Below are 25,592 nucleotides of genomic sequence, written 5' to 3'. Positions count from 1 at the left end.
TGTTTCTAGGCTTGGAGCAAAATCCTGTACTTAGCTGGGGACAAAGTTCTTGATCATTTTGAGCTTAATCAAACAGGTAGAACAACAGTTAGACAACTTTTTAACAAGTGAAAACTAAGACACATCCAATGTTGAACATGAGATCAAATTATCAACCATCAAACTATCACAAAGTTAGTCTAAGCACATCACACACTTTTCAATGGATAATATCTTTTAAATAATGATTTTAACATGATTGTTCAATTTTTTTTTTTGCTATCATGATTTCTGAGTGACTCCAGGATGTCTTCGACTAGAGGAACAAGGAAGGAACATGATATTTTTCTTGTTTGCTATCTAAAAATTAATCGTTAATATGTGCAAATTTGTCTCAGGACATGATCGTCAGAGTATCATCAAAGACATTTCCGATTTGTGTATTGAAGTGATTAATACTGTCTGTTTTATGCAAGCAACACTCAGGTTATCTTGGTTCAATTATACCTTGATGCTTGTGCTAACTTGCCATATCAAAATCTAGGAAAGCAGTTCTTAGGTCATCATGGTTTAATTATACCATCAATGTTTGCACTCACTTCCCACATTTCAAAAGCTCAATGATGAAAAAAATGCAATAATCTAGCGACTGGTCAGATCGTAGCTTTGCATTTTAGGTTGCCTTTCATTCTTGCATGGGATCCTGCATGCTCCTTTTATCCAAGGTTAAATCATAGGAATCATCAAGGTATCATCACAAGTGTATATGCAATTAGACTAATGATTCACATCTCTCCAGATATTGTCGACCCAACAAAAATCTTATGCTATCCCTCTCAACAGAATCAACATTAGCATATCTAAATCTTCCTACAACTTGATATCAACAAACTGTCAGTTCTTTATCTAATCAATCTAACCTAATCGATTCTATCATGTCTTATACAGGATGTACCTTTCCTGAAACTAGACATTTTGATCATGTCTTATACAGGATATATCGTTCCTAAAACCAGATGCTTTGAATGTCTTATAGAGGAGGTATGCTTCCTGAAACTAGACTAAATCTCTATCTTATCAATCTAAACAGTCAATCTTTATCAATAATCAAGAACCACATCACCATGATTATAGAGCTCGCATTTTTATCAACCATAGTTGCAGAAATCAAATCAATAATCTATCGGGAAATCAATTTCGCAAAACTCATAAAACTCCAAAGATAAATTATCTGAATTGATCTCCTGAGGCGGCATCATTGTATCGCAATTTATTAATCAAGAGCTAGGGCATCCTATAGAACCAATATCATCATCAAAATGAGATTATTCTTTGAATCAACTCATCATCACACCTCGCTTCAAAGAGGGGTAAAATTTATACACCGAAAAATGGTCTGAAGATAATTAATTGAATAAGAAATTATTTAATTAATCCCCCTCCCCAATTTAATTGAATTCATTAGAAATTTGATTAAATTCTTCCCTTTCATCTACTTATTAATAAATCTAAGGATTTATTTAATAGGTTCATTTCAATAGTCACCTTTGATTAACTAATTCAAATTAATTTAGTCTTCCCCATCAAATTCATTTCTTCTAATCTTCTAATTAATTAGAACAAATCAATTTATGAGTTGTTGAGAGTTAATTAGCCTTTTCTTATAATTTGAATTTTAAAATTCAAATTACCCACATGCCTCCTAAATTCTAACCACTTCTAAACCTAACCCATTCCATGTAACCCTGGGTTTAATTAAACCTACTTTAGCTTGTACATCCTAACCTCCTTATCCTAACCTCCTATGGTGTGGATACTCTCCCCTTGAGACACATGGTATTCTTGGGCCACATGTCCCCTCTCTTGGAAGTCTCTTAACACAAGTGTCACCAGAGAGATGAAAAATGTTCCCTTTCATCCAACCTCTCTTGGAAGCCTCTTGACGCTTGTCACCATAGAGATGACAAATGTTCCTTTACATCCAACCTCTTTTCCAGCCTCCTCCAATTTCACCATTGATATCTTCAGACTCAATCTTGACCATTGGTTCCTGCCACCTCACCCCTGGCCTTGGAAATCCTTTAAATAGACCCCATTTTGGAGCAATAATCATCCCATCTCATTTGAATTTTGAGCATTATTACTATAGGCATAATATCTTTTAGCATATCATTTTAGCATTGTTATTATAGGCAATTACATTCTTAGATCTAGCTTATTTTCTAGCATAATTGTTGAACCATGTAGCTTAATCATTATCTTTTCTAGCTTAAATGCATCATTATCATCTTAAATCCTCCATCTAGGTGTAGTCAAGTCACTGGAATTTGCTTATCCAAATCTGAGAGCAAATCCACACTCACATCTCTTAGGAGGTGATAGATCGATTAGCCATGGTTTTATCTTTATTTGTTCTAAATTTTCTAACCATGCTTGTAATGATCTATTGAGTGTTTTGTGTTGTAGCTGCAGGTACTAGTCTTTGCATAGGACATTTTTCTTGGAAAAGTAGTCTAAGTAAATATAAGAACACATTATATTTTATAGTTTGGTAACATTTTCTTAGGGCGGGTTGTATTTTGTAATCAGGAGATATTTCTTTTAGAGGAGGTTAGATTTTGCATCGCAAAATGCAGATGGTATATTGGGAAGGACATAGTTGAGTGAGCATACATGATCAACTAAATCTATTAAAGAAATGTACTAAACATAGTTTATTAATTGTAAAATATATACAATATTTTCAAATTATTTAAAATATTGTGCACATGTTAAATCTACATTCAATTTGAGAGAGAAAAGGAGCTATTCAATTGTATTTTCTTGATACATATGAAAATGATACCCTAGGCCTATAGATGCAAACTAAGATCTCAGGGACCCACTATGTAGAATTGGAACACGAATACGTTCATCTACAATATTGATAGGAAAGCTGAACACTTGGGATTTTGTTTCTTTGTTTCAATGGAATTGAAATTTTGAAGTGTGTGTATGAGATATAGGGCTAATGATGGTCAAATGTATGTTTTCAGCTATAATAGTTTTATTATAGAAACATTGACAAAAATAATAAGTCAATTCTAAAATAGAGATATGGAGGGAAAATTGAATCTGTAAATTAGAGTTGAAAGTGTTCAACATGTGTGTTAGCTCCCCTAGTCTAAAGATGAATATGATTGATGGAGAGGGTTAGTAATGAAGTCATGACATCCTATAGGTTTGTCTTTTGAAAATCTATCCTAGTAAAGTTAGACAGTCTAGGTGTTTTTGTCTATTCAAAAGTCATTGTAACCTATAACAGTCTACTTTGCACTATTGTACCACATTCACTATCCCACCTATATTTGCACACATGAACAATAGTGAAGAAGGGTTTTGTTATATAGGGTCTAGTCTAAAACAAATTTAGTGTTGTTCTCACCTCCAAAATAGTTATTGTAACATTGTAAACTACACCTCATGCAATTCCATGCAACATAAGTACCTCCTCTTTAAGCGAATTGGACAACCCCTTTAGCTTTTGGCCACTTCTCTTGCCTTGTCAACCTTGCTTTTGTCCCTTTGTAATCTAAAGCTAGTCATTGGAGAGCTATGCTTGCAATTTGCAGAAATTGTAATGCCTCCTACAATGTAGACCGACATTGAGATTCCTTTATGGGTCATTTTTCTTGCCCTTTGGCTTCATTTTTGCGCTTCTAATAAATCAAATTTCTCTCTATTCATTGGATTTTCTTTTTACATCTTCTTTATCTCTATTTAAACATACTTTGTGCTTAAGACTCTATTTTTTTTATTCTACTACACTTCATCTTCCATCACCATTGGTACAACATTGTGTGCTCAATGGTTTTGTGCCTCTTCTACACTCTGAAAAGTATCTTCTCCTCTAGTATTGAAGGGGAGTCTCTTCCCTCTTCTATTTTGAAGATTTTATTATCCCTATTGGCATATCATTTGATTATCCCATTTATCATTTCTATTATTGTAGTATCATCTATCTTGACTTTTCATCGAGGCAGAAACACTAAAATGGTGGTCTGACTATGGCAAATCTCTAAAAAACAACCCCAACATTTTCATATCTCCATCTTGTGCAGAGGTTACTAAAGAAGAGTTATCTTTTCTAGAGGCTTCATTTGTGGGCCAACTATAATCATCTTCTTCCTTTCCCTTTTATTTTCACTTCTTATTTACAGCTAGATTAGTTACTATTATTCATCAATTATGCCTTAAAAAATATTTAAAACTCATACTGGTTATTCTACATTTTTTGGTGTAAAATTTTGTATTGTGTTCATATAAGATACCAATGTGTTACACTGTCATCCATGACCTGAACATGTGTCCTTATGTAGAGAGTTAGCAGAGGTCACCAGAAGGTCTATGTGACTCATACTCTTGGATTTCATGGTTAAACATTTATTATCTACTAGCACTTGATAGCTACCACGCTTTATGCTTATCATGAGTGGAGAGGTAGATTGAGTCCATGAGAGGTTACCAAATGCCTTTTAGAGTAGTTTACTTATTTACCCTCTACAGCTTGGTGAGCCCAATGTGAACGATTTTCTTTGGTTTATTTTGTTTCAAAACACTTTAAATGTTATTCTTAAGGAAAATGAATATTCCATTACTTGTGTTACGCTCCTTGCTTGCACTCCTTGAGTTATCTATGTTGTAGCTCAGTTTATTTATGAGATTTACAACACAAACTACCTCTGGGGTTGTTATTAGGAGAACTTCTAGACAAAGTTTTCCCCTAAATCATTATAGTTCCACTCAGTGAGGCCCAATGTTGTTGGGTACCATATACCATATTGATATTCTTTCTTCCCAACCTCTTAAGAGTATCATCACAAGGTGGCTCTTCTACATCAGGCTCACAGCTACACTCTGAGAATAATACCCCAATATACACCCATCTACCATCTCCCCTTGTTGCTGATCATGAGTCTACTATTATGGTTTCATTTGAGTGCATTCATTCTCTGGAGGAGAACTTGAGGGACTTTGAAGGATTTGTAAACTGAGAGAAGGCCCTCCTATTGAACCCAAGGTAGGATTGAGAAGGGGGGTGAATCCGTCCAAAACAAAAATTAATTGTATTGTAAATAATTAATCAACAACACTCATCCAACACATGAGCACCAAGATTTATACATCGGAAACCCAAATAACCAAAAACCACACTGAGTAATTGCCCAACAAATATACCGACTATGTATATTAGATTGCAAAGAAAAGAGCTAACTGCTCATGGGGAAAGATACAAAGAGGACTTGCAAAACCTGAAGCTAACTACACTCAAGGAAAGATACAAAAATGATATGAAAAGAAGGATCTTCTGATCATGAATTTGTCCTTGAACTCTGCATCAAGAGACCAACATCAACACACACAACTTTGACCTCAACTTCCAACAATCTATCTCAACTCTATCACATTCTTAGTGCAACTTACATAACATTAGAACACAACCCTTCTTCTGCTCTTCACCGAACCTTACTAATTATCCCCACATCTATATTCATCATGCTTTTCTTCCTTGCCTCTCTAAACAACTCAATTATACACATCCTTATATACAAGATAGATCATCAAAGCTTAAACCAAGTTGGTCTAAATAAAAATACACTTTCTAGACCAAAAATACACACACTGATCCATTCCAAGATAAAGAGGAGACCAAAAAACACAAAGAAAGGTAAATTCACTGATCTGCAATTGCTAAAACATAACCAACAATATATCCACATGCTATGCATCCATATAAGTAATTAACAATCAAAACACACACTCTCCAATGCAAATAACTCAAATCCAGATCTCCACATGCTATAGTGAGACCCATAACATATCAAACATGCTACCACAATTCATATCCTAACCTAACCATTGGTCTAACATAGAATCTCACAAATAGCAATGGTCAATACCACAACACCTAGAGAACACAGATGTTTTTGAACCACAAAATCATCATATCCATAGTACTAAAACTATATCCAATAAAGATAACAATTACACTCAACATCAGTAATGGATTTTGGACCCAAGCACTTCCAAAAAAACCAATATAAAAACTACAACATCAAAAACACAACAAGACAACTCTATACCATAGACATTCAGGACCAATCTAGAACAACAAGTTTGACATCAATAAAAACTACAGTAATGCATCAATGCATACTTCCAACAAATCCCCCAACTCCAAGTTGACTTTGTGGTTAATAATTTGAGAGATATTCTTATCTCAGACTACAAGGACCTTGAGGTGTTAACTACTCTATCTATGATTGTTCCATCCCATGTACCATTTGTTGAGGCTAGCACTCATCATGATCAATATTATACCACTGACACACATATTGGTGTTGCTATCCCTATAGTGTTATTCCACAAGGTGGATACTAGACCTACTATTGATTCATTATCAAGTGGCACTATACCTAGCATCAATGTATCTCAAATTCCCTTAGTATATACTAGCATGGCTAATACTTATGCTACCTCTAGTTCTATTGCATAGACTATTTTTGCTATCATTGGTACTAGTTCAGTTGCTTATGATAGGAGTGGTTCTAGTGCACATACCTCTAATAATCTACCTCAAACTCCTCTGCCTAAAAAACCTATTTTTAACACTATCTTGCAAAATATAATACAATTACAACACTGACCTACCAAACTTGAATCCACTTCCAATAAATATTCACTTCCTACTCAATATCATTGAAATTTTACTTGACCTAAGAGACATGAACACCATTATCCTAAAGGGGTTGAGGCTTTTAAATTTGACTAGTATAACGGAGAAGGAGATCCTAATGTTCGCATTGATTCTTTCATGATTGATTGCAATGATTATCATAATTTGGACTTTTTATAGTTGAAACTATTCTCTTCATCCCTTAAGGGAACCACACTAGAGTGGTATAGTTTCTTACCTAATTATTCTATCAAATAATTTGATCAACTTATGGGTGCCCTTCGTATGCAATTTTATGCAAAGATTTGAAGTATGGTCACTATAGTAGATCTTTTACACTCTAAGAAAAAAACTAACAAGAGGATTATAGATTTTATCTCTCACTATCAATAAATATCTACAAAGCTCCCCTTTGTTTTGCCAAATAGTGATTTATAGAGGATGTTTTTAAAAAATCTATAGTTGGCACTAAAGGAGAAGTTTTCTCTTAATCACTATTCAAATTTCACTAATCTCTATCTAATGCTTAGTGACTATTACCATATGTTGACTCATTTTGGAGAATCTTTTTTGAGCTCTCATGCTGATGTCTTTGAGAGTGTGTATGCTTTAGGAGGGTCTAAGAATAATAAAGCTATGGAAAATATCATAATTGTGCCTTAGGAAACTAAGAGGTATGTGAAAGAACCATAGAGGAATCATATCTTTACCAAAATTTTTGATTCTTATCTCATTATGTGGAAAACCCTTCTAAAAGACAATATTGTGACCCTTCTTGAAATTAGACCACTTCTTGACAACAGACTATACCCTTGATGGTATGATAGCTCCAAATTTTGTTAGCTTCACCATGTGCCTCAACACTACACTAAACATTGTATATTCCTTAAGCATATCTACTCCAAGATCATTTAGACAATGGTGCTATCTAAGTTCATGATTGATAACACAAATATAACAAGTCTATTGATAAGACCAATAGAAACATCCAAATCTACACTATTCCTTTCCCATCTTATTCATCAAACTTCATCTCTACATCATTAGATCTTGTGTTGAGTGGTGGCCCATATATTAACATGGTCACTATCATTCCAATCTCATGAAATAACTAATGAATGAAGTCTAATGATATCTCTTTTACACCTCTATATTCTCCTTACAACAGGAAGCCAACTCTTTTATAAATCCTAGCTAAGATAAGTAATCACACTATTATATGTGTGATGGTTAATCCTATGTGTCAAGTTGATGTCATTGTAGAGAAAGCTCTATTCATTAACGACTTACATAGAGAAAGATATGATGAGTGTCATGTCTTTGTTTGTATGTATGACTAGGTGTCAATTCCTCCTCCGGGTAGCACTACCTTGACACTCATCGTGGGACCCAAGGTGGGGTCGAGCACCTTCATTGTCATTCCTCAATCAAACTTGTTCCAAGTTAAGCTAGGTATCCCATGGTTGATCACCATAGAAGCAGTCCCCTTTGTCATTCATAAGTGTTTAAAGTTCCTTCATGGGGGCACAATGCATGTTGTCTAGGACATTGGATATGAGCCAGTGGTTACATGTGTGAACCTTTCAATGGATCATTTTTGGCCTACTCTAATTGGGCCTACAATTCTCCATAGATACCTACTACATAAATCTTATTATAAGTACAAAGGGGGGTAGTTGAAACCTGAGTTAGTTCAACTTGTGGTTTATGTACCTCCTCTTGCATCAGTTTCAACTCCTACTTCCCTAAATAATCCTGTGTTGCAATGGGTTACACCCTCTACCCCTTCCTTAGTGAGGGCTAAGGATAGACTTGTTCCTCAAATTAGACCTCCTTGCCTACCTAGGAATATGCAAACCTCTATGGTGATTTTAGTTCCTACATCTACACCTAGTGTAAAAAAGTAAATACACTTATGTTGTTGATGTCTATAGCATGCCCTCCCTTTGATCTTTTGATCGTTATAGATATCCCTTGTCATGCCTAGTATGGTAAGGCTAGGTGTTCACCTCAACCTAGTCATTCACCTCTAGCTCCTACATCATAGCCTCTAAGGGTACCCTTTATTCCTCTACTACTAGAGAAAAATGGGGAAGGCTATCTATGACTGGACCTATAGATCTTGTTTCAACAATACCTCTTGCCACACCACTTGACCCTTCTCCTATGTCATAAATAGCTCAAGATGTCTCTCCCATGGAGTAGGATGTTGCTAAGCCTTCTCAGATATTTTCACCTAGTCCCCATTTATGCTAGAGTTATCTTGTGTAAGGGAATAAGAATTATTGATGAGTGATGGCCCAACAACATGAGGTTGCCTTGAGGGTTAAGGTTGAATCGATCATTCTTCTCCTACTCCTACTATTTTCATGTATGCTCATTCTCCTATTGCTGGACTATTTCCTCTGCACCTACTTTGTCTTCTATGTTGATGCCTCCCACTTTGAGGACCATTAATGTGCCTTGCCCCAAAAGGGTAGAGGTTTTGATTTCTTCCTCCTTGTAGACACACCTCATCACTTCCTTTACTGATAGCCCTCCATTTTCCCAACCCATTGACATGTAGCATACATAGGTTGTGTCCAATGCAACATTATGTACTTTGAATATCTCATAGTTCCTCACCTTCATCATATCTTTCTTGGGGAACATAAACCCACTATAGTTGATACGAGGCCTTCACCTCTATAGAAACCCAAGGGGAAGTTAGAGTATGGACCTATTCTTGATTTTTCATCTTAAGAAGCTAAATTTGGTGACTTCTTTATCTATTTCTTTATTTGTTTTAGTACTTCTTTCCTTGTTTGCATCTATTTGTGTTTTCTATGTGGTTCCACCTTCTCATAAGTTTGTCTCCATCCCCCTTCTAAAGGTTGGTAGTGCAGCTCATGTTTCACTACCTCGGGCTAAGTCACCTATCTCTTTTATTAAAGGGAATTTGTTTGACTCTTTAGAGGATATCTCAGTACTATCTATAATCTTCACACTAGTCATTCAATAAGAATATGGAATTTGCATCATCCTTATCTCTTGCTGCTAGTGAGGTACCTAATACTACCCTCAAAGTTGTCCCTATTTAGGCTTTTCCTCCATCCCAATATGATCAATGATTAGGATGATGATGATCTGATGGTGGATATCTTCTAGGATAGTACGCTTCTTATATTATAGACTAGAGTGCACCTATTTTTGTTCTCTTTTTCTTGTTTTTATATGTTTTGTGCCCCCCTAAAAGACCAAAATTACTTCGTAGGTGCTTGCAAATAGGTGTGGCAACTGTATTTATATGTTTGTTCTCTCTTTAAGGGCCCAAGTCACTCTATAGGTGCTTGAAAATAAGGGATTATCTGTTGTGACCTTCCTCCATTTGTTAATAATCTTTATTCTATTTGTTGTATCTTGATGATGCAAAGTGTTAAGAGAATTTATGCCTTCTTTCATGTTGACCCAATTTTTTATTTATTTTTATTTGTATATTTGTCTTCATGTGCCTTCTTCAGATTTGAAAACTTTGGGACCATGATGAGTAATTCATAGTTTAATCTTACTATTGTGAGTTCTTTTAACACCAAACCATCAAATCCTCCTATCTCTTTGTGTTTTTGTTTGATGAGTTGGGTATCATGTGTCATTTGTTGCAAGGTGGCATTTCATAGAAACATCTCATTATTTTGAAGTGATACAACATCTCTTCTCCTTAGAATGACATGCATTTAACTCATGAAATATGAGATAGATCACATCTCCACATTTTTAGATATCTACATTATCATTGTATTTATCGTAATATCTATTTATCTCATGATCTTGTATTGTATCTATTACCTTGATGCCTTCATTGAGGCCAAAGCACTATCTCAAATGATGTTTATTATCTTATCACCTTTGAGGGGGCCAAACCAATATCTAATTTATCATTAATCATCCTATCATATGGCTATCTATCATTACACAACTTGCTACCCATATTAGCACTATATTTTTATCTAGCATCACTATCTCACTATCTCTATGTCTAATCGTATCTTTTTTGTATCAATTTTTTTTAATTTTTATCTAACATGTTTGTCTATAGCTAACATGTTTGTGATGAAACAACTAATTATTATCTTAGGAAGATTTAGGTCTCTTTCTTGGGTGCAACTCCACATAGACAAAGGATTTTTCTTTCCCTTTGTATCTTGCTAAAATCTTGTTAACTTTTATCTCTCTACTTTAGCTCAAGCACCTCATGAAAATTATATGTTCACTAAAGGGGAAAAAAATTAACATTATAAATTTCTCCCCATAGAATGACATGCTGCATATGTGCCTCTATTTTAATCCAATTGGAGAACACTTTAGCTTTTTCATATTCACCTACTTGGCTTGCCTTGTCAGCCTTGCTTTTGTCCCTTTTCCAATCTAACTATCTGTTTGACTCATGGGTACCTTTACAGCATGCTAGCATCTCACAAATATGTAATCTAAATTTTGTAGTTGGAGTATTATACCTATTTTTTGTAGTAGTTGTAATGCCTCTTGCAACATGCACCGATGTTAGGTTTTTGTCTTAGGCCATATTTCATTTTTGTGCTTCTAATCACTTGGATTGCTTTTGAGTCACTTGATTTTGTTTCTACAACTTCTTAATCTCTGGTTCTACATACTTCACGAGATTAAGACTCTATTTTAATAGTTCTACTATACTTCATCTACCATCACCATTATTAAAACTTTGTGTGCTCAAGGGTTTTGTGCCTCTTATTCACTCCACAAAGATTATGATTCTTTGGTGTTGAAGGGAACTTTCTTCTATCTTCTTCATTCCAGCTTCAATTATCATTTATGTTATTGTATTTTTATCTATCATCTATCTTCACTATCCATGGAGGTGAAAAAAATGGGGACCTAGCTTTGGTAGACCTCTAAAACATAGCCCCAAGGTGGCATAAGTTAGGGATTATTGCCCCTCCAGCTTCAAACTAGATGCATAAATGTGGTGCATCTTTCCAGGGGAAGGTTCAAAGTCTATCTTTTGTCTCTTGGATTTATGTGGTGGCTTCTCTTAGGGGGAGCAATGAGGGCTATGGTTTCCTAATTATAGAAAAATGTTGCAAAAGAGAGATATCTCTAACAAGGGAAGTTTTACAAATATCAAAGATATACCCAGAAGGTGGAGAACTAGTTAGAAAATTATGGTTTTGAGTGTTGTAACCTATGTACATGATGTCAAAGGGGGAGAGAGTTACAGTTGGAGAGTTATTTGTTGAATGGTGGTACAAATGTTGCTATAAATGACAATAGGAGACTTTTAGCAATTTGTGTTTATGTTGTCCTTGATGTCAACTTGGTATGTCTGTATTGTTTCTTGATATGTAAAGGTTTGAAAATGAGTGTTTAGATGTTTTTATTATGTTAGTTGGTGATATTGAATGACTATGTGGTATTTATGAAAGGTGGGAGTATTGGAAGCTAAAATATGCAGGAAAGAGTATTTAAGTTTTTATGGGAGAATGTTTTTCATTCCTTCACTTTTGAAGATGATGAATTGTACTTCTAGGTATAATGTCTATATTCTATGAATATTACTCTATTATGTTTTCAATTACTTGGTATTTTAGGTGTTGAATTTGGTTGTTATAGTTTGCTGACAACAAATTTGTCTATCAAGACTAGCTCGGAGAATGCTCCACATCCCTCCAAAATTTTATTCATGTGTTGCGGCTTGGACTATATGTTCATATTGTTTTTACAATGTTCCAATTTAGAGCTCAATTATTGGTTTTCTTTGCAAGTGAATTTATATTGTTCTATTACTTTATGTTATCATTTGTGTTGATCTTTAGACAACTCAATTCGTTCATCTTATTTGGATCATACATTTTTTTACTTGGATGTGCATTTTAGGTTGTGTTAAGTTGTGTATATGGATTTGGCTATGGTGTGTGAAGATCCACATTAAGTCATTTGCATTGGATAATGTTTTTGGGCCAATTGGTTGATATGCTTTACTATTTATGTACACGTTATGTTCAATTCTAACTTTGGAAGATATGTTGTGTATAGTTTATTGGAATCAGCTTAGGAAGACATATTGTGATGTATTTAGGTCCTCTCTATTTCTTAGAGTGGATTGAATTTATCATAGTTTCTCAAGGTAGCTGACTTTGTGTAAATTATGTTTATTCTCTTTGTGGCAAACCTAGTTGAGATTTTCAGTGAATAAGCTTATATAAATAGACACATGGATGTGTGAATTTTGGATTTGATTAATAAAAATTGATGTGGACGTATATTTGGGAAGAAGAAGTGTGAATATTAGTTTATGATGAGCCTTGATGATTATATCTTTTAGTACGATAGGTTTTTGAGGCTTCAAATGTGTGTGTTGTGTTTGCCATGATATTGGTCACTTGAATTAGAGGTTCAAGGTGTTAGGTCCCAGAGGCAACTGAGAGGGGCGGGGGTGAATCAACTGTCAAATAAATTCAAACCAAAACAACTTAACCAACTTATTGGTTAATATCGGTAAACCAGTCTTGTTGGCATTATGTGAACCGGTATGAGGACATTATGACATTGTATGTTGTCATTGATGTCAATATGTTGCAAAGGTGTGAACCAGCATATGTGAGAACCGGTATAACACTATGAATCAACATTTGTGCCAAAGTGAAGCGGTGTGCTTGTTCAAAGGTGAACTGGCATATGGCTATGGGAACCGGCACATGGAAGAGTTGTATGACTACTGGTTGGTAGTCTCAACTTTAGGGTTTCCAGTTGAAGTGCTTCGAGCCTGTGTGGCTGAACCGGTGACTTTGTGCGATGAGTTAGCGTGATAGAAAAGAATAGATCATATTGACATGTAAGCCTTGTGTGCGTGCAGAAGATCTAGCCTATCTACCTCAGGAATATGAGAAGACTATAAAATGGTGATAACATGTGATGGGTTATCAGCCGCCATCAAAACGGTGGAAAATGAATGATGGAGATTAATGCAGTATGCTGAATGGTCAAAATTGAATTGTTTGAATTCTTTAACCTATTAGGTTTAGTGTTTAAGGTTTATGCTACCGACCTAACTATTTTCTATAAGGTCGATGTTCTGACTCTTTCTAGGGTTGTTGGCAAAAGTTGTGTGTGCATATCCAGGAGAAGGGATACGTGATTCTTGCTAGACCAAAAGGAGAGAAGTGATACTTGTAGAGTGTAAGTGTAGAAAGAAAAGGGGAGCTTAAGTGGATCTGCATTGGCATTGAGTGCTATTACCAGATCATTGTAATACCTGTTGATCTCTAACCACCTCAATAGTTGGAAAATCCCTTAACAGGGTAGCCTTAACCGACTTGATGTAAATCCTTTAACAGGGTAACTCTAAGCTACTGAGTTCAAATTCCTTTAGCTATTGAGTTCTTTAAATCCTCTAAGAAGGTAACCTTTAACAGGGTTTAACCCCTAATCGGGTATTGTAGCCATCCCTTAACTGGGTGATCTCTAATAGGATCGGTTCCTAGAAGAACCTATTGTAATGTCTCTAATTGGACAAGGCTCCTAACAGAGTGGACTTCCAAAGAGTTCAAAAATAGCTTGTGGGTATTCATCCCCACCGTGGTTTTTCCTAGTTGGGTTTCCATGTGAAAAATATATGTGTCATGTGTGATGCTTTTTATCTTGTGTTGCTCTGCTATTGGTTGTTAAGCATATGATGGTTTTGTGTTTTATGCCTGTCAATAAAACATGTTGAACTAGTTGTTATTATGATATGATGATAGATCACCTGTTTATGCATAAGGGTGAAATGGTAGTGTAGTCTCAAGTTGAGTGAAAGGCTAAGTGAGTAACTAGTTAATGCTTGTCTCAGACATTCTTAGAGTTATCGGTTGCACTCTGTTTCAAACTGGTATCTCTGTCTACTAATCTTTTCAAGTGTTTGTTGTCAAACCAGTTTAAGACTATTTTTTTGCCTCTACTGATTCAACCCCCCTCTCAATACTGGTTTGGTACTATTGGCTTATCATTGAGTTATCAATTGGTATTAGAGTTTCCTTGAGGTCCTCTGTGTTATAAGCTTAACTGCTTGAGGTAAAGATCCCAGTCAAATGATGAAAAGGGAAGGTCCAAATTTGAACAGGGATAATTTCAATATATGGAAAGACAGGAGGAAGATATTCATCAGAAGCATGGGTGCTCAACATTGGAGCTATGTTGAGAATGTCTATGTTGCCCCTACTGGTACTGTCACCAATGACCAAAAGATAGAGATACAAGAAAATGGGAAAGTCATGGAAGCCCTAATTAGTAGTTTATCAAACATTGAGTTTATTGATGTTCAGGACAAGGTAAATCCCAAAGAGGTATGGGATGCTCTTGAAAATATCTATGGTGGTGATGAACATGTAAAACAAGCTAAGGAAGAAAGCCTGAGAGGGAAGTTTGAAGATATGCGGATGGTTGAAGGTGAGACCATTCAACAGTATGGAATAAGAATCAAAACCATTGTTGGAGATATCAAGAGTGCAGGTGGTAAAATAGAAGATTCAACTATGGTAAGAAAAGTCCTGAGATCCCTATTGCCGGTCTATGCAATAAGGGTTGCTGCTATTTAGGAGCTGAGATCAATAGACAAGACTAAGGTGTCCTTGGAATCCATCATAGCAAAGTTGACAACCTATGGGCTAAATAGTTTTGATGGCAGTGTTCAAAAGAGTGAATTAGCTTTTAAAGCTTCTGCTATACCATCCAGAAAAGGAAAAGAAGCTAGCACTAGTGGTGAACCAAGATAGAGCAGAGAAATGGATGATGAGGAGATTTTGATGGTATTTCAAGCTCTCCTTGCCAGGAAACTTCCTAAGGGAACTGGCAAATACAAAGGTAAGCTACCTTTGAAATACTTTTCTTGTAACAAGATAGGATATATTGCTATAAACTGTCCTAATGGCAACAATAAGGACAAACCAGAAAGGTTCAAGAAATTCAAAGGAGGAAACTAGAGAAACTATTTTGTGGCAGTTGATGAAGGTGTCACAAATGAAGAATCAGAGGATGAAGAAAATGAAGATATTGTGTTTGTTGCTGTCAAAGAAGATGTGTCAGACAAGAAGGCTCTTGTCTCTCGGTCTGATAATTCCAATGAGTGGATCATTGATAGTGGTTGTTCTCACCATATAACTAGTGACCGGAGCAAGTTTCTATCCTTGGAGGAGTATGATGGTGGTGTGGTTCACTTTGGCAATGATGCACCATCCATGGTCAAAGGTAGAGGGTCCATCTCTCTGAATTGAAAGAGTAGTGCTGATAATGTGTACTAGGTTGATGGTCTTAGACATAACCTTCTGAGTGTTGCCTAGCTGAATGACAGTGGCCTCACTTTGGAATTCAAGAATGGAGTTTGCAGAATCAAAGGAAAAGATGGTGAATTGGTGGCCACCGGCATGCAGACCAAATGTAACCTATTTCATCTGAATGCAAATATAAGTACATGTCTTATGGCTAAATTTGATGATAGCTAGATATGGCATAGGGGACTCTGCCATGTAAACTTTGATAACATTGTAAAGGCCAGTAAGATCAAGGCAATTAGAGGGTTGTCAATGCTAAGCAAACCAAACAATACCTTGTGAAGAGAGTGTCAATTAGGGAAAATGTCTTCCTCAACCTTTAAAGGCAAATCTTTCACTACTGACAACTTGCTTGATCTTGTGCATATTGATTTGTGTGGTCCTATGAAAACTAGGAGTGTGCAGGGTGATAGGTACTTCATGATTCTCATTGATGACTGCTCAAGAATGATGTGGGTCACATTCTTGAAAGACAAGTCTGAAGCCTTTGTAAAGTTTAAAGCTTTCAGAGTATTAGTGGAGAAGGAAAGCGATAAAAGGATCAGTGCTTGAGAATTGATCAAGGAGGGGAATTCACTTCCAGTGAATTCAACAAGTACTGTGAAGAACATGGCATCAAGAGGCAATTGTCTACCCCCCGGACTCCACAGTAGAATGGCCTAGCAAAGAGGAATAATCGGACTATGGTTGAAGCAGCTAGAACCATGTTGATTCAAGGAAAGGTAGCTCACACCTTTTGGAGAGAAGCGGTGAGCACTGCAGTCTACACAATGAACTGGGTACTCATCAAGAAAGGTAATGATAAAACTCCTTATGAGTATTGGACTGGTAAGACACCTGTGGTTAGCTACTTTAGAATGTTTGGTAGCAAATGCTACATCAAGAGAAGTGAACATCAAAGCAAATTTGAGATGAAATGCGATGAGGGAATATTCCTAGGATATTCCACCAAGAGCAAAGCTCTCAAGTGTTTCAACAACAAGACTCGGAGAATTGTGGAAAGCATCAATGTAAGAGTTGATGAAACCTCTGAGAAAACTGAGGAAACCGGTAATGAGCAAGCGGTAAGTGAACCAGTTACAACCTTCTAGGAACCGGTTGTTAGTCAACTGAGTACCAGAAATAGTGTTCCTACACCGGTAGATGTAGATGCTGATACTGATGGAGATGAGGATGAAGAAGAAAAGAAAGAGGAATCTATCAAGATCATTCCTCGGTATGTCAAGCTGAATCATGATCCTAAATAGATCATAGGAGATAAGGATGTAGGAATCCTTACAAGAAGAAAAGTGAGAGAAAACTCATGCATGATCTCTGAATTTGAGCCTAAAACATTCAAAGAGGCACATAAGGATGAAGACTGGATCAAGGCAATGGAAGAGGAACTTGACTAGATAGAGAAAAATGGTACATGGTCCTTGGTACCTAGACCAGAGCACAAAAATGTCATTGGTACGAAATGGATCTTCAGAAATAAGCTTAATGAGGATGGCACAGTGTTTAGAAACAAAGCCAGACTGGTGTGTAAAGGATATGCCCAAGAAGAAGGACAAGACTATGGTGAAACCTTTTCTCCTATAGCCAGATTGGAAGGAGTTCGTATGCTTCTAGCATATGCAGCTTTTAAAGGCTTCAAATTATATCAAATGGATGTAAAATCTACATTCCTAAATGGTGTGCTTGAAGAGGAGGTGTATATAGAGTAACCAAATGGGTTTTCCCTATCTGAAGAAAGTGACATGGTGTGTAGGCTGCATAAAGCCTTATATGGTCTAAAGCAAGCACCTAGAGCATGGTATGAATGCCTGCATTCCCATCTTGTGAAGATTGGATTTGAGAGAACAAGTGAAGATAGAAATATCCACTTGAAGTCTGAAGGAGATTAGATCCTGATCTATGAGGTATTTTTTGATGATATTATCTTTGGTGGAGATGACAAGATGAGTCATGAGTTTGCAGATGAGATGAAGAAAAAGTTTGAGATGTCACTCACAAGGGAGATTAAGTTCTTCATTGGACTGCAGATCCAGCAAATGAGAGATGGAACCTTTATCACTCAGTCCAAGTATGTCAAAGAGGTGTTGAAGACCTTTGGCATGGAAGATAGAAAACCAGTTGGTACACCGATGGTGACCGGTTGTAAACTATCCAAAGGGGATGACTCAACATTGGTTGATGAGAAGGAATACAGATCAATGATTGGTAAATTGCATAATGTAGTGCATAGCAGACCGGATATTGCACATGTAGTTGGCATTAGTGCAAGGTTCCAAAAAAGTCCAAGAGAATCCCACTTGGTTGCAGTCAAGCGGATTCTTAGGTATCTGAAGGGAACTGTTGACTATGGATTGTGGTATGCATATAGCAAGGATTTCAACTTGAAAGTGTTCACAGATACTGATTGGGCTGGTAATTTAGATGACCGAAAGAGCACAACTGGTGGTGCATTCTTCCTTGGTGGTAGACTTGTCTCATGGATGAGTAAAAAGTAGAGTTGTATCTCTTAGTCTACAATGGAAGTAGAGTATGTTGTAGCTTTCATGAACTGCACTCAGACAATTTGGATGAAGCATGTATTGAATGGCTTCAAAGTTCCTGTATCTGAACCGGTAAGTATATTTTGTGACAATACTAATGCAATTAATATCTCCAAGAATCTAATTTTACATTCTAGAACCAAGCACTTTGAGCTTAAGTTTCATTTCTTGAGGGAAAAGGTTTAGAACAAAGAGATTACATTGGAGCATGTTTCCAGTAAGGAGCAGTTAGCTGACATATTCACCAAGCCTCTCCCAAAGACTACATTTACATACTTAAGAGGTGAGTTAGGGGTATTGCCCCTTCAGGAGATGAACTAAAAGTATATGCTCCACATCAATCAGGTATTGCATAGTCAAATTTATTTTGGATTGATGTGTTGAAGGATGCTACTCCTCAGGGGGAGTAGCATAATGGAACGGGGAAGCTTGTGCCTCCACTTTGGCATTGTTGTCAAAGGGGGAGAAGATGTGAAGTGAAGAAGATATCTGTAGAAATTGGGGGAGAAGATGTAAAGCGGAGAGATATCTTTGTATATTGTCATCAATGCCAAAGGGGGAGATTTTTGGCATTATGTGAACCAATATGAGGACATAATGACATTGTATGTTGTCATTGACGTCAATATGTTGCAAAGGTGTGAACCGGCATATGTGAGAACTGGTAAAACACTGTGAACTAATATTTGTGCCAAAGTGAATTAGTGTGCTTGTTCAAAGGTGAATAGGCATATGGTTATGGGAACCAGCACATGGAAGCATTGCATGACTACCGGTTGGTAGTCTCAACTTTAGGGTTTCCAGTTAAGTGCTTCAAGCTTGTGTGGCTCAACCAATGACTTTGTGCGATGAGTTAGTGTGATAGCAAAGAACAGATCATGATGCCACATAAGCCTTGTGTGTGTGAAGAAGATCTTTCTTATCTACCTCAAGAATATGAGAAGACTGTAAAATGGTGATAATGTGTGATGGGTTATCAGCTACCATGAAAATGGTGGAAAACGAATGATGGAGATTAATGTAGTATGCTCAACGGTCAGGATTGAACCATTTGAATCCCTCAACCTATTAGGTTTAGGGTTTAGGGTTTATGCTACCGACCTAACTATTTTCTATAAGGTCAATGTTGTGACTCTTTCTAGGGTTGTTGGAAAAATTTGTGTGTGCATATCGAAGAGAAGGGATACGTGATTCTTGCTAGACTAAAAGGAGAGAAGTGATACCTACAGAGTGTAAGTGCAGAAAGAAAAGAGGAGCTGAAGTGGATCTGCATTTGAATTGAGTGTTGTTACCAGATCATTGTAATACCTGTTGATCTCTAACCACCTTAACAGTTGTAAAATCCCTTAACAGGGTAGCCTTAACCGGCTTGTTGTAAATCCTTTAATAGGGTAACTCTAAGATACTGAGTTCGAAGTCCTTTAGCTATTGAGTTCTTCAAATCCTCTAACAAGGTAACCTTTAACAGGGTTTAACCCTTAATTGGGTATTGTAGCCATCCCTTAATCGGGTGATCTCTAACAGGATCTGTTCCTAGCAGAACCTATTGTGATGTCTCTAACCAGACAAGGCTCCTAACAGAGCAGACTTCCAAAGAGTTCAAAAATAGCTTGTGGGTAGTCATCCCCACTGTGGTTTTTTCTAGTTGGGTTTCCACGTGAAAAATATGTGTGTCATGTGTGATGCTTTTATCTTGTGATGCTTTGCTATTGTTTGTCAACCATATGATGGTTCTATGTTTTATACTTGTCAATAAAACATGTTGAACTAGCTGTTATTATGATCTGGTGATAGATCACCTATTTATGAATAAGGGTGAAATGGTAGTGTAGTCTCAAGTTGAGTGAAAGGCTAAGTGAATAACCGGTTGATGCTTGTCTCAGACATTCTTAGAGTTACCGGTTTCACTTTGTTTCAAACCGGTAACTCTGTCTACCAGTCTTTTGAAGTGTTTGTTGTCAAACTGGTTTAAGACTATTTTTTTGGCCTGTACTGAGTCATCCCCCCTCTTAGTACCGGTTTGGTTCTATTTGCTCATCATTGAGTACTAGTTGATAGTTTTATCAGTTAATTGCAATACTGGTAAAGATTAATGCATGAAAAAAAGACAAAGTCATCCACAACACTTAACACCAATATTTGTACGTGGAAACGCTGAAATGGGAAAAACCACGGTGGGAAACCTTACCCACAATCAGATGATACTACTACAGATAGTAAGTGTATACAAATGGGGTCTACACATGCAAAAAGGCCAAGCACCTAGAGCTCATTGCTCAAACACAAAATAGGAGTCACACTGACTACAATTGGATGGTTAAATCCAATAAGAATCTACTACTCAAAATAGCATCTTCATATGTTGGATTCAGTACCAGTGTAGTTCTGATATGCTTCCATAAAAACCTTTCTTTACCTTCAAATGATGTCTGTGTGTATAGCTCTGCTTATTCTCACATATTCCTTCACATAATTCTTCTTCGCATTCGACACCCGATCTTACAAAAAAGATCTTACATTTATATCATAACCTAGGACCAATTTTAGTAGGTCGGCTCTAAAGGATATTACAATAAAATCAATTTACAATGAAATTAATGCCTGATGCAATAACTGATTCAAGATGTTAGCTTAATGCATTTACAACAATAATAAATCATCTCCATAGTGTGTCATGCTGATCTAGAAAAGATAAACCTGTCGATGTATAACATGGACGTATTTGCCGGTAACAGCAAATATGCAAATACGAATATGCCAATAATCAAATATCCAAGACAAAGTGTCAAAATGATGTCTTTGATATAACCAAGTGTTTTCCATGCCATTCCAAGTGTCGGTGATCATTATATCCTACCGATGTGCCAGATACCGGTGACTGTGCATGAGTCATTTGCTTGCCGATGAATGTTGCTGATTCTGCAAAGTGCCAAAGTTGATAAGTGTTAGTAGGTGTTTACATCAATGACAAAACCATAATGTGTGTGTTGTGTTTGCCATGATATTGGTCACTTGAATTAGAGGTTCAAGGATAGTTTCTTGATCAGGAGAACTCATTAATTTTAGTTCTATTGGAATCAGGGATCATGGAGAGGGGGGGGTGTGAATCAATGATCTATCGGTTAGCTGGTTTTCAGACTCTAAACCACTAGAAGCATACACCTTAAACTAAAATGAAAAAACATAAAACAATCAACCACAAAATCATAACACTGGATTCTTACGTGGAGACCTAAATGGGAAAAACCACGGTGGGATTTGAACCCACAATATTATTCCACTATGGCCAGTAGAAAAATAATATTACAATATGGGGAATGCACAAGCATTCAGACACACTTCCTAGAGCTCACTTCTCAAATACAATAAGGGCTACAACCCAAGAAGACTCACTACCTTATTGATTGATTACAATGATGAATTATAGAAAAATGAACTCCAAAATAGCATCTACAATGCTTGAATGAGTTTCTGTTAAGTGCTAAATATACTGACTGGATCACCTCTGTTGTTCTACTCTGTTCTGCCCTGTTCACTGTCTCAGTCATCTGACGGATCAAGAATGCACATGTGAAACTATGCCAAAATGGATTATTGATCACCACTCACTCACATAAAATCATATCATTTACCAAAAAGATCATCTACACTAGTCTTTTATATCTGCAATCACAAAATAGGTCATTTACCATGTTGTCCTGCTAGTGTAACATGTAGTCACATGTCAGCTTGACCAGATCACCAAAGATAAATGCGGATCACTAAAACAAAAATAAGATGATATTTTTATGTCGGCTCAATCAACACATACATGATTCATAGCACCACAATCACTAGAAAGCTTCTGAACCAAAACTGCTCTATTCATCCTAGAATACCAGTTAATTGGCTATCGATTGATATCCTCTTCCAGAAATCAAGATCCGTGATTACCAAATAGAAATATCATGAAGAGTTTCCATTAATGACAACCCTAACCTAATAATTAACCATTAGAAGGCACCAAATGAGTGTCAATTGCCAACAATCTCCCCCTTTGGTATTGATGGAAACACTCGTGAAAAATGGCTAAGTGTTGAGAACTGTACATCAGATCAAATGAATTTCTAAGGATCCCCCTTAGACAAAGAATTCTGAAACTTTTAATTACATTCTTCTATACTGTACATTTTTCACCTTTTGTCTCACCCTTTGACAACAATGCCAAAGATGATGTGTTGTCCAAATTTTTTATACAGAGATACTTGTCTGAGACTTTACAAATACTTGAAGATGTCAAAAAAATTGATCTTCAAAGATCCGAGGTGAACGTCCCACCCACTCTTCAAGTTATCCAAAACTGTAATAAATGCACTAAATATAGTTGCATGAATCTCTACTTCCTTCTGGTCAAATGACATGGCATGGGCCATTTCCTTCATATAGTCTACCTTATTGCTTAGCATGGTGTCTAACCAGGGGGAAATCAAGTTCTGAAGTTCTTCAACTTTCCTCAAACTTTTTTCCTTATCCACATTGAGCCTTGAGATCTGATCATTTAGAGCTAAAATCTATCCTTCAACACTACTGGTTGGAGCTACATTGGGATAAAGGGACTGTAAAATACTAGCAATTTTTCCCTCGCAAACACTTATTTGCTTGTCTATATCTGCAATGAATTTAGGCAAAATTAGACAAGACTTATACAATTTACCACCTTCTGCCAAGGCATTTGAAATAACCTACAGAACTTTATTCAATCTCACTCTATCATCTTCAATCAACTTCTAGAATGTATGCATTCTTACTTCCTTAAATCTATCCAAAACTCTCTTAGTAGTAGACTTTTCTAAAGAATCAAAATTGGTATTTACACTATTATTCAATTGTAACAATTTATCAGAGGGGTTAACATTACAATCTAACAATACATTCAGAGCCACCTTCTACAAAACATTAATAGACTTCAAAATGATCTTTTTTATCTTCTAACTCAGACTTCACCAGATCCTGGCTAGCCTAGGCTTGAACAATAGCTACGAGCATTAGCTTCTTGGCATGAGACATCTGTCCAAGGTTTAGTGGGCCATCAAGATTGATAGAGATTTGAGGTGGGATCCTTGAGACTATAGGAGTGTTAATTGCTAGATCAACAACTCCTTTGTCCTTATCTACCTCAACAACCTTTGCCTCTGCACTCTTAGATTCCTTTTTCCCTACTTCATCTCCTTTATCTTGTGCACCGGTGTTGCCACTTGGTGCAGTATCATCCTTTTGGATCTTAGGGACTGTTAAATTGTCTACCAATAGAGGATTATCATTGGCCTTAGCATCAAGTGTTATGTTGCCTTGATCTTCAGGATGTCCCTTAGTCTGAGTTTCACCCTTCTGACCACCAGAATCTCCTTGCTTTTCTTCTGGCTGAGAATACTTAAATGCATCTTTGTACAAAGGATCATTTATAATTATTTTTCTCCATATATGTTATGTTTCCTTCCTTACCTCTTCCACCTTGCCTGTCATCAACTTGTTTACCCTTTTTTTTCTTCTAAATTCTTTCTTGTTGGCTTCCTCAATATGTGTCTTGGCTTCATCATGGGTTATATAGGTGCAAACATTTATTAGCTCCCTTTCTTTCATCTCCTTATTTGTTCTATTGGTAGTTAGTCTCCTCACATCAATAAGGTTGTATAGGTCCTTAGGGATGCTCTTTTCCAGTTCAATCAATGTTTTACTAAAATTGTGCAAACATAAAACAACTACCCCTTCTACTTTTTTCTGATCAAACTCATTCAAATTTGCATAATGCACTCCAATATTCTTCAAATTTCCATCCACAATTATCTCATCAATAAATTGATTTGATGACAATGGAGGAACAAATTTACCATGCTTATCACCCGACTCAAGTTGAGTTTTAACCTTTCTTCCTTTCTGAGGTCTTCCTATAGGGGAAGGATCAAATTTTGCATTCATACTTTCCTGGGCTCCACCGGACTACAACTTCCTCAGCAATCTTAAAAATTCACCTTTTTTCTTTGCCTTGCTTGCTTCCTCCTCATATTATGTCTCAAAGGCCATCAAAGATAGAACAACTTAGGTTCACTTGGACTTCTCCTTTTTCTTCAATACACCCTTTCCAGATGGGCTTGGTTCTAAAGATGGTGCCACCAAAGCAGGGGTAGACTTGGTCTCCTTTTGTTGATCTTTGGAGGGAACCAGGTCATTCTTAGGCTTCTTGGTTTCCTCTTCGGTATCCATCTATGTATATGTTTTTTATCTTGCTTGCTTCATCTCTTCTTGGGCGAAACCCATCTACACTGCCACTTCCTCAACCATCTTTGCAACTTTCCTTTTTCTAGAAGGTGTAGTGAACTGTTTGTGCAATTTAGGGTCTTTCTCCTTGAATGTTCCAAATCTTTCTTCTTTAGGATCAACTGGTTGGCTCAAAAGGTGTTGAGCATATGCCTCAAGTGTGATAGAGTCAACTTCATATCCCATGGGCATTATCCAAACTATCCTAGGCTCCACAACTTCCATTTGACATTGATCTTTATCAACCATGAAGTAGATAGTTTTCTCATACTTCTCCACAATATCCTTAGGGATTCTTTCTCTATTCGTCATACCAGCATGTAAAGATTTGAAGTATCCCCATAGAGAAGATATTCTCATTATGGCATCTCCTATTCCCCACAATCTATCTTTGATTTTCATTGCCACCAGTCTATCATAGGCCCATTGGACCTTTCCTTTTACATCGGGTATCTCATTCAAGAAATATAAGGCCAAGAAAATAAGAAGAGTTCCATATTTGAAAGTGTGCTTCTTATCTAGCTTAATTTTCTTCAAATTTCTCATCAACTCATTCAGAATGACTATACATAGATCTGTAGCATCGTAAATTGTACGCACTTGCTAGGGTGGTACAATTTCACACCTAGTTTAGCACCCGCCTTGGCGCATTTTGCATTTTGCATTGCATTTCCCCTTTAGCACTTAATTAATTAAATTAATTAGGTCTAAGGTCCTATTTTATCATCTCCCATATCATAAAGTTGG

The sequence above is a fragment of the Cryptomeria japonica genome, chromosome 10, assembly GCF_030272615.1.
Source record: "Cryptomeria japonica chromosome 10, Sugi_1.0, whole genome shotgun sequence".
NCBI classification, from domain to species: Eukaryota; Viridiplantae; Streptophyta; class Pinopsida; order Cupressales; family Cupressaceae; genus Cryptomeria; species Cryptomeria japonica.
The sequence above is the reverse complement of the archived record's forward strand: the minus strand, read 5'-3'. Positions refer to the sequence as shown.